General features: G+C 36.1%; 1 protein-coding gene across 3 annotated transcripts in view; it reads left to right on the top strand.

Annotated features, from left to right (window-relative positions):
- Positions 1–10,724, top strand: part of NKAIN2 (sodium/potassium transporting ATPase interacting 2) — an 876,886-nt gene that overhangs the window by 681,482 nt on the left and 184,680 nt on the right. The window lies entirely within an intron of this gene.

The raw sequence follows: 10,724 nt of genomic DNA, 5'->3' as shown, positions 1-10,724 counted from the left end.
TGTAACTCAAAAAGGGCAGATTTTTATCTATGTACATATATATCTAAATTTTGCCACTATCATCATCATCATCATCATCATCATCATCATCATCATAAAAGAGAACAACAACAAAAAAAAAGTGGCTACCAGAGAATGCAATATTCATCACTGGACAAGTTACTGAAGTCACAGGCTGTGGCCAATGAGAGCAGGCCTCACGCCCAGGGTAGGCCACCAAACCTAGGTTCACTGAGTGGTTGAGGCCAGTCAGAACATCTGCTCTCTGCAGGTAGACCCTAAAGAGAAGAGTGGGGCAGAAGATGAGATTCAGGTACCCTGGTCCTCTTCTCAACCTCCCATCTGGCAACTCACTCCACTTCCATTGTAAGGTTAGGGGGTGGGGAAATGGGCTGAATTGGTTTACAAAACATCTCCCCTTGTAGAAAACAGAAATAGGAAAGAAAACTCTTCTGCTCACATCTCCAATCGACTTTTCTTTTATAAAAAATGTAAACATATTGGAATCTAACAAAGCATAACTAGTAGGACTTTAAAAAATATATTTTTTTTATAGCAAGCGCCCAATCTTCATAATAGCACTGTCTCTGAAAGACTCTTTTTCTTGCAAGAAGTCACTAAATGAACATATCCCTTTGCTTATACATGGCCCAAGTAAATTATGTAGGTTCCATTGCACTATCAATTTGACTACATGTCATTTAAGTCTCAGTGATTTCTCAATGGTAAAAATTTTATAGCAGCCAGGGATCATGTTTGTTTAATTACCAATGAATCATGTAGTATCTAACATAGCAACATGAAGAGATAATTAAAAATTATTTCCATTAAAATTATATATACTAAAGCTGTAAGTATGAATTTCCTGTAATTTAGTTTTCTTCACTGATCACACTGATCTGCTTCCAGGAATTTGCAAAGATTTTTTACCAAGACTCTCATAATTTAAAAAAATATTTTGTTTTAAAAATAGTTATGGCCAACAACTTAGAAAAATTGACTGTAAACACTTAAAAAGCTGAGGCCTATTTAATTATTGTTATAGTAATCACCATACACTTATTCACTGAACATATGTTTTCTTTCGATGCACTATCTTTGAATTTTTGCCACCATTTTGATGATATATCAGGTTCTAAAATGAAATGGTAGGATGGGTCAGCTGCATAAATGAAATTCACTCTCAATTTTGTATACTAATAATTGGGCAAGCTACGGTAAGTTATTTGGGACTTCGAGCCCATATTTTTTCTTAAGAAAGTGAGCCCAGAGATGCTCAGAGGTGCTACCAATTTGGGATTGTAATGGAGCTCTTGATTCTATTACAAGCATCACAGACTTTCTAGTGTATACCCAGCTGAAAGCTCCTTCAAAATAAGCCTCAGGGACCATAGAGAGATTGATCATTTATCTGAAATAATGTTATTTTTGTGGTTTAGTCTGTTTGTGCAACCTCTGGAAAATATTTTCTATCTTGACATAATAAAAAAAGTATGGTTCACAATTGGGGGAATCTACTTCAGTGACCTATTTTGGGTATTTTCTCATTATGGGAATTAATCTATTATATTTTTTAATGTCTTATAATAATGCTGTGTGCTTTATTCATCTGTATGTGGAATAGATACATCTCTCTAGTATATAATCATATAAAAGCAGAAAGCAAAAGATAAACTTATGACTCAGAAATATATATTTATGTAGTTAAATATAACATGTTAATCTTTTATAAATCAATATGAAGGAACAGAAGTTGTCTGCAAAAATGCTTCAACAAAATGTAGGTTGTTTTGCAGACTGTTTTCTTTTCACTTGTTAAAGGATAACAAATGCTGAAACATTAAGTATTTTTTTTTAGCATAAACCCTAAAGAGTAAAGACTTCTTCTTGCTCAACTTTGATGAAGATGAAGAAGCCATTCTAATGAAAATATCCTCATTTTTCTGCTACTGCTGGGGAATTCAATAAGTGAATTTTCTAGATAACTGAACTGTAATTTCAATAATCTTCAATACTACTTATTTAACCTCTTTTCCTCTGTGAGCAATTTTATAATATTTATTAAATATTATAAGATCTTTGTAAGTAAAACCTTTGAATACAATTTAAACTTTTCTTAAAAATTTAGGGTCTCTATTAATATCACATTTTCTCCATTGTAAGACTTCTATTATGAAGTCCCATTGCTGCAAAAACAAGTCATCTAGGGGAAATAAAGTAAATATTAAATATATTCGTTGACAAGATGCATGTATGTCAACTTTAAAACATTAAAATCTGTGGGAGAAATTACACCTTTGATTGCAGAAACTGTATTAATTCTTAAAATATTTCCTAATATGCAGTAAAATACTCATATTTCTGGTCCTCTCTGCACTACTCACCAGATTCTCAGTTGTCATTTCTCACCTGTGTTCCCCCTGGTATAAAAATCTCATGTTCATTTCTTTCTATTTTGCTGCTGCCCTGAACTGTTGGCTGTGTATTAGGAAACCCGGACAGCAAACTAGTAAATAATTATGTGCTAAATTGTAGCAGTCAGTTCCTTTCCTGTGGACCTAAGGCCCTATTTTAGTGCTGACATTTTGTGACAGTTGCTTCTGTGCTCAGAGGTTTTGCATCATATCCAGTGGCAGGACTATGTTCCAATGAACTAGAATTGCCAGGAACTTGCACTTTAGAAGAATGGCATGTAAACTGAATTAGGAATTTTGCAATGCATTTATATAGACTGCTAAAGCCTGCACAATCCTGTGCTCTCATTTCTTAAAAGAAATATATGAAATGTTGACACTATATACCTTCGTTTCAGAACTGACTCTGTCAGGAGATACACGGGGATCTCAGGGACAGGACATGTGGGAAACGAGAACTTGGGAGCAGGTTCCTGTCATCCCTATGCCTTGTTCTAAGGACCAGTGGTTTTTAGCCCCCCATCCCTACTCCAGAGTGCCTCATACCTATGACAAGCATGATAGTATTTTCAGGGGATGGGAGAGAGTGAGTAATTAAGTCAGAGGGGAAACTCAAGTCTTGGATGATTCTCAAAGGCATGAAGCAAGCATCGGCATGGGTTTTTCATAACAGGACTTCAGTCAGTGGCTTTATAGGAAGTTTGAGAAAGGAAGGAAAAACTTTCGTTAGCTCAAGAGAAGTAAATAACAAAGATGGCTAAGGTCTTCAAGATTCAGAGAGGCATATTCTGTGAATAAGGAACTCTGCCAAGCTCTGAGGCTAAAAAAAGGAAAAATAATTACAGTGTCTTCTTGGACCATACAGTCTAGAGGAGAAACGTGCATGGAATCGGAATCACAATGAAAATACGTAGTTGTTACAATATTCAGTATATTTCAAGTACATCAGAAATCTGTAAAAAGAGCACTGGTCAAGGGCAGGGAATCAGCCAAGTGTTCACAGAAAAGGAAATTCCTAGCTGAAAACCAAACCAAACCAAACCAAACCAAACCAAACCAATAAACGAAAGTCCCCATCACCGCCATCACCAACACCAACAAATGAGTGGGAGTGCAGCAAGTGTCTTAGGTCATTCCTTGAAAGTAGAATCTGGGACAGGAATTTGATGTGTGGATTTACTGTGGGAGTACACTTCAAGAAAAACCTGTCACAAAGAACGTGAAGCAGGAGAGGGAAAGATAAAGAAATGAGCAAGGATATGGTCTCAGGTAAAATTCTAACCACTTAAGAGATGGTTATAGCTTCAAATTTCAGTAAATTTCCTAAGGTCATATAGTTAATAAAGAATAAAGATAAAGTTAGGTCTTGATCAATGAAAAATCCATATACTTTTCACTATATCAGCCTTCCTTGTATGGAAATTAGACCCAAAAGAGTCCAGACTATTCCTGCTTAACTTTGATGAGGGTGAAGAAGGCACTCTGATGAAAATATCCTTGACTAGAGAGTTTGGGCTAAATTCGGAGTCTGATAGAGGTTATATTCATTAGTTTTGAGGCCAAAACAAAACGAAAATAATTTTGGTATTGGTCAGTTTTCAGAATTTTAGATAGTTGTTTTTATATGATCATCTTCTAATATACATAATATTTTCTTCACTGGTATCTGTTACCTGAAAGAAAAAGTTTCAGCGAAGGTTTACATTAATATATGGATAGTGTCTGTGAAATGCAGGAATCGAGGAACCTCTTAACCCTGGAAATATACAAGTAATTATTTAAACCATAATAGAGTCATTTTGCATAATCTTTTGCATAATTATTTTGGTTCCTAACACTTAACTCTCAAAAGGGCATAAATTGACTATGAGGAGAGCTAAAGTTTACCTGAGCTATAAAGCTTTGGAAACCTCTCTTTGTAGAATTTTAAAGACATTTAATTCACCTTCTCTTTTCACCCAGAGTTAAGTTCCAGAGGCAAAGAAAATATTTATTCACCAGTACTTGGGTCCAAACTATACTAGCAAGATGCTTACCTCATGATGCAGTTCTCTTATCATGTGGTGTTAAAGTTTGCACCCAAAGTTGCCACTTTGTAGCTGCGTAATTTTAGGCATGTTCCTTTGCTTTAGTTTTCTTACTTGTAAAATGAAAACAAAATATTTCATGTAAGGTGCTTGGACAAGTGCTGAGCAAGTAGTTATAACTACAAATTACTAAATAACAATTAAACTTTAGGCTAGCTATTCCTCCAACAGAGTCTAACTGAATAAAGATCTCTACTTTCCTATATTCTATGAGCAAACCATCATATTCTTCCCTCTGCTAACATCCTCCCCACATCTTATTCCCTGTGCTTTCTGGACCTTCACTTCCATTGTAAATAAGCTCTTCTAAATCTTGGTCTCTTCCCAGAACAATTCTACTTCAGCATCTTAATTATAATTTAGCTTTACTCTAATGCCAATGTTTTCTATTCAGCCATCCAAAGGAGAAGATAATGAGCTGTTTTTGGTGCCTCACCTATCAATAGACCAAAAGGATGAAGAAAGATTAAAGGATTTCTAGCATTCTTCTTATTCTTCATGATCTGCTTTCATTCTCTTGCCTAAAAGCTTTGTTTTCCCCAAGACTTATGTCATCTGGCTGCACTACTCTGCATATATCCTAATTGTCAACTTTTACTGATCATCTCCCCAGTCTTACTAATTTGTCTGAGATGCAGAAAGGAGGGTGTGGCAGTGGAAGTAGGAGGCAGAAGCTCCCTTTACATCACCTAACAAAGGGCTGAAGTTCATAGTGTACTGACCTCTAGGGAAGCAGAGAGAGAAGTATTTCCTTTCAAAGTGAGAAAATTGCCAGAATACTAAGAAGAGATAAGTTCATGAAGAGTTTTCTGAGCTGAGGAATTTGAATTTTATTTTAAAAGCTATTCAAGAATTTTTAACATTATGGTGAATAATCAAATTGGAATTTTAGATTACTGTGACTACATTGTGAAAGTTGTTCTAGAAGCTATTGCTATGCGCGACTTAAGGCTGTACCCAATTATACTGGAGATAATGAGAGAATTTGAGAGATATTATGGAAGTACATCAACTAGGATTTGGGGAATTTTTAGGGTGGGAGGGGATCCTGAGGTGAAATCCAGGCTTCTGTTTTGAGTAAGTAGGTAAATACTGATACTATTATGTTTTGTCACAAGTAGAGTTTATAATGAACAGGGTTATTGTAAGGATTAAATTAGTTAGGATATTTAAAGTTCCTTACACCATCCTGGCATGAAATCATTTATTGCAAAGATACTGACTATACAGAGGAAATTAAGGTCCAAGTGAGAGAGGAGAGATGAACACACATGATAAGCTAAGTTTTGGACTTGTTGAGTTAGAAATGGGTCCCTATTGGACATTTGGCCAGATATACAGAACTCAACACTCAACTAAACACATTTAAGGTCATGAATTTTAATCATTAAATCTATTCGATGATTTATTTAGTAAATAGACTAAATAGAGTGAAATAATGATTGAACCAAGAACAAAGCCCTGAGCAAATCAACATTTAGGGAGAAGGCAGAGAGAGGAGCCTAAGAAAGATAAAACATGACAGACAGAAATTCAAACGCTAACCACAGACATTTAAGAGAAAAGATTGGAAAAAAAGAAAGAATGTCAGCAAATGTTGCAGGAAGTTCAGTTAGAATAAGGTTAGAATAAGAACTGAAGCATTAGTAATGGATTAGGTCTAAAAGAGGATGTCGATCAATGTGCCTAGGAATAGAGTAATAAGATTTACTACCCAATTTAGGCATGTTGAGGTCTGCAAAAGGAAATAAGAGAAAGAAACTCCTTTTTCCAAATTTTGGTTGAGAGAGAAATGAGAAGAGAGATGTGTATGGCAAGAGGGAAATATGAGATTTTGTTTGTTTGTTTGTTTGTTTGTTTGTTTTAACCAAGAGAGATTATTTGTAGAGGAGCAAGAGAGAGGTGAGTGGGGAAGACTGGGGATAGAAGGGAGGACAGAGACTAAGAGAAAAGGATGGATACCTTAAACGGAAAGAAGACTGCCTGCTCCCCAATCATAGAAGGGAAGGTAAAAAGATAAGGACAGACGATGATATTAACATTGTTGTTAAGGGAGAAAATTAAGATGCTTTTCTCCTGATGCATTCCGTGAAGTGAAAGAGTCCTCTACTGAGAGATGAAAAGTAGTTGTGTTGGAAATTTGAAGACAAACCTAAAAGTGCAAAATAAAAGCAGAATAAGAGAAGAACTATCTAGTTTATGTAAGATGATTTTGGGGCCTCCCTAAAGATCCAACCGAAATTAGAAATCATTAATTCGTGGTTGCTTCTTTCCACAAGGTTGGTTGTTATTCTGCATGAATCTTTCTTCTTGCTGCTGAAGCCCCATGATTATCACTCAGACTCCTTGCCTAGGTTCTCATCTTCATGCTTCTCCACTTTACCTGGACTGTCCAATTTTGACCCCAGTCTTAAGAGTCTTAACTCTTCTTCAACACTACTGCTTCAAATTGGGACTCCAGACGCCTTACCTGGCCCTGTCCAGAGACTTTGTTTGTTTCTTCCTGGTTATGATAACATTATAGGACCTGACTTCTGACCCACCTGATGTTCTGACAACTGCAAGAAAATTCTTGCTTGGTAGCCAGGCCCCCAGCCTAGCCCCACTTGAGGATCTGAAAGAACAACCAAATTCTTTCAACAAGTGATCAACACTGGTTTGGTGAAACCCCAGGTATCTCTAAATATCTCAGAGAACTTCTTGATATTATTTTTTCCCAATATAATGTTAAACTCACTTTAACATATACACTTTGGGAAAAGAGAAGGGAAAGTAAAAACAAAGTTAAACCCTAATATGGAATTCAAATTCCTATAAAATATAGCCTCTTTTTAGCAATGAGATGTTATATGCTACTTATTGACACCTAGATAAGATAATAAGTAGTACAGAGATTACAGCAAGACTTTGAGAATGACGATGTTTTTGAGTTCTCTGGGGCCAATTTCATATAAAGCCTATTTCTCAATGTATAGTTGCCAGGCTTCCCAACAACTAGAAAGACCAAACTAATTTGGCAGCCTGATGACACAGATTGCAAAGAGGGATGCGAGGGGTTAAAAAGATGAAAGAAGAGGGAGAGGAGTGGGAAAAGTTCTCCATTCAGGAGAATTAAATATACATGAAAATTGGCTATTCTCTCTTATGACCTTCCAGAGGCTAATTGTTCTCCTTGGAGAAAGAAAAAAAGTGAATGGGACCCCCTTCAGAATTAAGCATGTTTAGTGTCTACAGAAGGGAAAGATGAATGCCTTAGTCTTCCAGCTGATCCTCTGCCTTAATGACTTGCCCAGGTACTGAGGAGGAACATTGGAAAGGTAGGGAGAGGGCAACAAACATGACGCCCTAGAGTTTCTTGTACCCAAAGTATATGTGAGGAAAATATTGCTATGTTTGCCCAAAATTGACTCCTACAGTGTGGATGAGATTAGGAGTTGCAGACTGGCAGGGTGGGGAGAAAGGCTTACACATCAGGGGAATGCCATGTGATACCGCCAGGTGGCAGTCAACTGCAAGCTGTGGCAAGGATCAGAAGAGACAGCCTATGCTTAAAACTGAGTCCTCCCAACAGCAGTGCATGCCGAGGTCTTGACCCACCCACAGCAAGTCCATATACAATCAATGAGATCAGTAGAACAGACCAACCAAGGGCACCGTAACTTTTCTATAGTCAATTATGTAAAGAGTGGGTATTTCTTCTTTCTTCTTCCCATTTGTATTAGTCAGGGTTCTCTACAGACACAGAACCAATAGAATGTGAGCATATAAAGAGATTTATTATAAGGAATGAGCTCACATAAACATGGAGACTGAGAAGTTCAGATCCAGGAGAACCACCAATGGTATGGTTTCAATCTGAGTCCAAAGGCCTGAAAATCAGGAGAAACAATGGTGTAAATTCCAGACCAAGTCTGAGATTCATGTTCTAGCTTAAAGACAGTCAGGTATAGAGAACAAATTCTCCTTTACTCAGCCTTTTTGTTCTATTTAGGCCTTTACCAGATTAGATGAGGCCCAGTCACATTGGAGAGGACAATCTGATTTACTCACTGTGCTGATTCAGATGCTACTCTCACCCAGAAACACTCTCACAGAGACACCCAGAAATAATATTTAACCAAATATATGGGCACCCTGAGGCCCAGTCAAAATGACACATAGAATTAACCATCACACTTTCCTAGTACCATAAGTTTAAAAATGAACAGAATTTTTCTTCACATTAGATTAAGACTCTTTTAATAGCTGGTAATGACTAAAAATCTATTTAATCAGACCAAGATATTAAGGGAACTATGCAATATTTGGGGCATACAACACTAAAATACTATTTATTATCTAAAAATCAAATTTGCATAGGCATTCTCTGTTTTATCTGGCAACCCTATTACCATTTTCTATACCTAAATGAGTAATAGTCTGAGTTAGGAAATTAGACAGACACACTCATTTTACTCATTTGACACCATATATACAAAACATAAATTGTACTTGTTTCATTTGTTGCAGTGGAAATGCATTGGGAATAGCAGCAATAATGCATGTTGTTGATGAGTTAACATGAAAGGGAAATTATAAGATTATTTCATTTTTCACCTCAGAGCCACTCCCAGAATTTTAAAGGACTTTTTTTACTGAAACTTCAGTTAAGAGTGAAATAACAGAAATTCTGGCTATCGTTAACCCTGAAAAAATGGGTTGAGCTCATAAAAGTGTAGCATTTTAGAGCTATAAGGGATATTAGGGATCACCATTTGATTAAAACTACTCTTGTGCTTTTAAATGAAAAATTTCTGGTTTTAAAGAAGAGAAGTTATTCGGATGATCTTTCAGCTCAGCTGCCTGACATTCAATAAAGCAGAATTTCTAAGTCTTACTATCAAACAGCTATAACCATGCTGTCAAGTACGACTTTTTAAACCTGTCAAACAGTCATTAGTTCTCCCTTCTTAAAACATATAATTTTGAAGCTGTCTAACCTTTTCTGAGAAAATTCAAAGCATAAGATCATTTAATGAAAAATTGCCTAGATAGACTGACTTCTTCCTTAAAAAGTACTTCTGAGAAACTACAGTTGAAATCACTTTAATTATTACATTTCCAGGAAAAACTAGTTGTGGAGCTTGCTGGTTAGAATGCCTCTATGTTTGTTAGTTATACCTCCCTAAATAATTGAATGTTAAAAATTATAATCAACTTTCTTTTTCATAAGGAATCAAGAACATAAAACTTCTTTGGCTTTATTATGATTCATAAAAGTGTCAGCTCTACCTTACTTCATGAATTAATAATTGCCCAAACTACCAGTAGGCTTAAAACTTGTGAAACAAATGGGATTTGTTGGCATCTTTTCTCTGCATAGTTAATATTCCATTATCGGGATATATGGTTGTTGGTGCAGAGGAAAAGGGAGTAATGGCAGAACCGAGGGATTTGTCATAAAGTTTCTGCTTAGATGTGGCGTATGATACTTCCACTCACAGCTCATTGCCCAAAGAAATGGGTACAGCCAAGCCTGACAGCAATATGGTTAGAAGCATACTGCTTCTGCGGGGAGGAGCACCAAGGATGGCCCTGTAAGGATGAGCCAAATGGAAAAGTGCAGTGAATATTTTATTACACACACACACACACACACACACACACGCACACAATTTTAACACAAGATGCTAAAGCCTAAAGCAGTTAAGAGACTAACCCACGTGACCATGTTCACAGATTGGTTCTTAACAAAACATGATGGGCACATGGCCTCCTAATGAGCTGTTCATAGATTTTATGGTTATTTGTATATGAACTCTTCCTATGGATATATGCATATATGTTCTTAAATATAATAGCTTCTTAAATTCCTTTCTTAGAGATTTTATCCCCCTCTATGTTCAGAAAAAAGTGAATTGAATATTTCTAGAATCACTTTGAGGGGACTGATTCATATTCAAATTCAAATTCATAAGCCAGTAAAGGAAATAAGTTTCACAAATACATTTTCTCTCTTACAACCTAATATCCCACTGTAGTTCTTTCAAGAACCTAAAATGTCATCAGAGGGAGTACAAATAGCTTTTTGGTGACCATTGGTGATCTCTTCTTGGAAAACCTAATTATTACTTCCTATCTTTCCTCTTATCAAACTTCTATAGTTTTAGAAGTTTCATCTTACATTTTTATCTTAATACAGATAATATTGAAAAATAACAAGGAAAAAAGATGATGAAGAGTA

The sequence above is a fragment of the Pteropus vampyrus genome, unplaced genomic scaffold, assembly GCF_000151845.1.
Source record: "Pteropus vampyrus isolate Shadow unplaced genomic scaffold, Pvam_2.0 Scaffold43, whole genome shotgun sequence".
Taxonomy (NCBI): Eukaryota; Metazoa; Chordata; class Mammalia; order Chiroptera; family Pteropodidae; genus Pteropus; species Pteropus vampyrus.
Note: the sequence above shows the minus strand (reverse complement) of the source record. Positions and strands in the feature narration are given on the sequence as shown.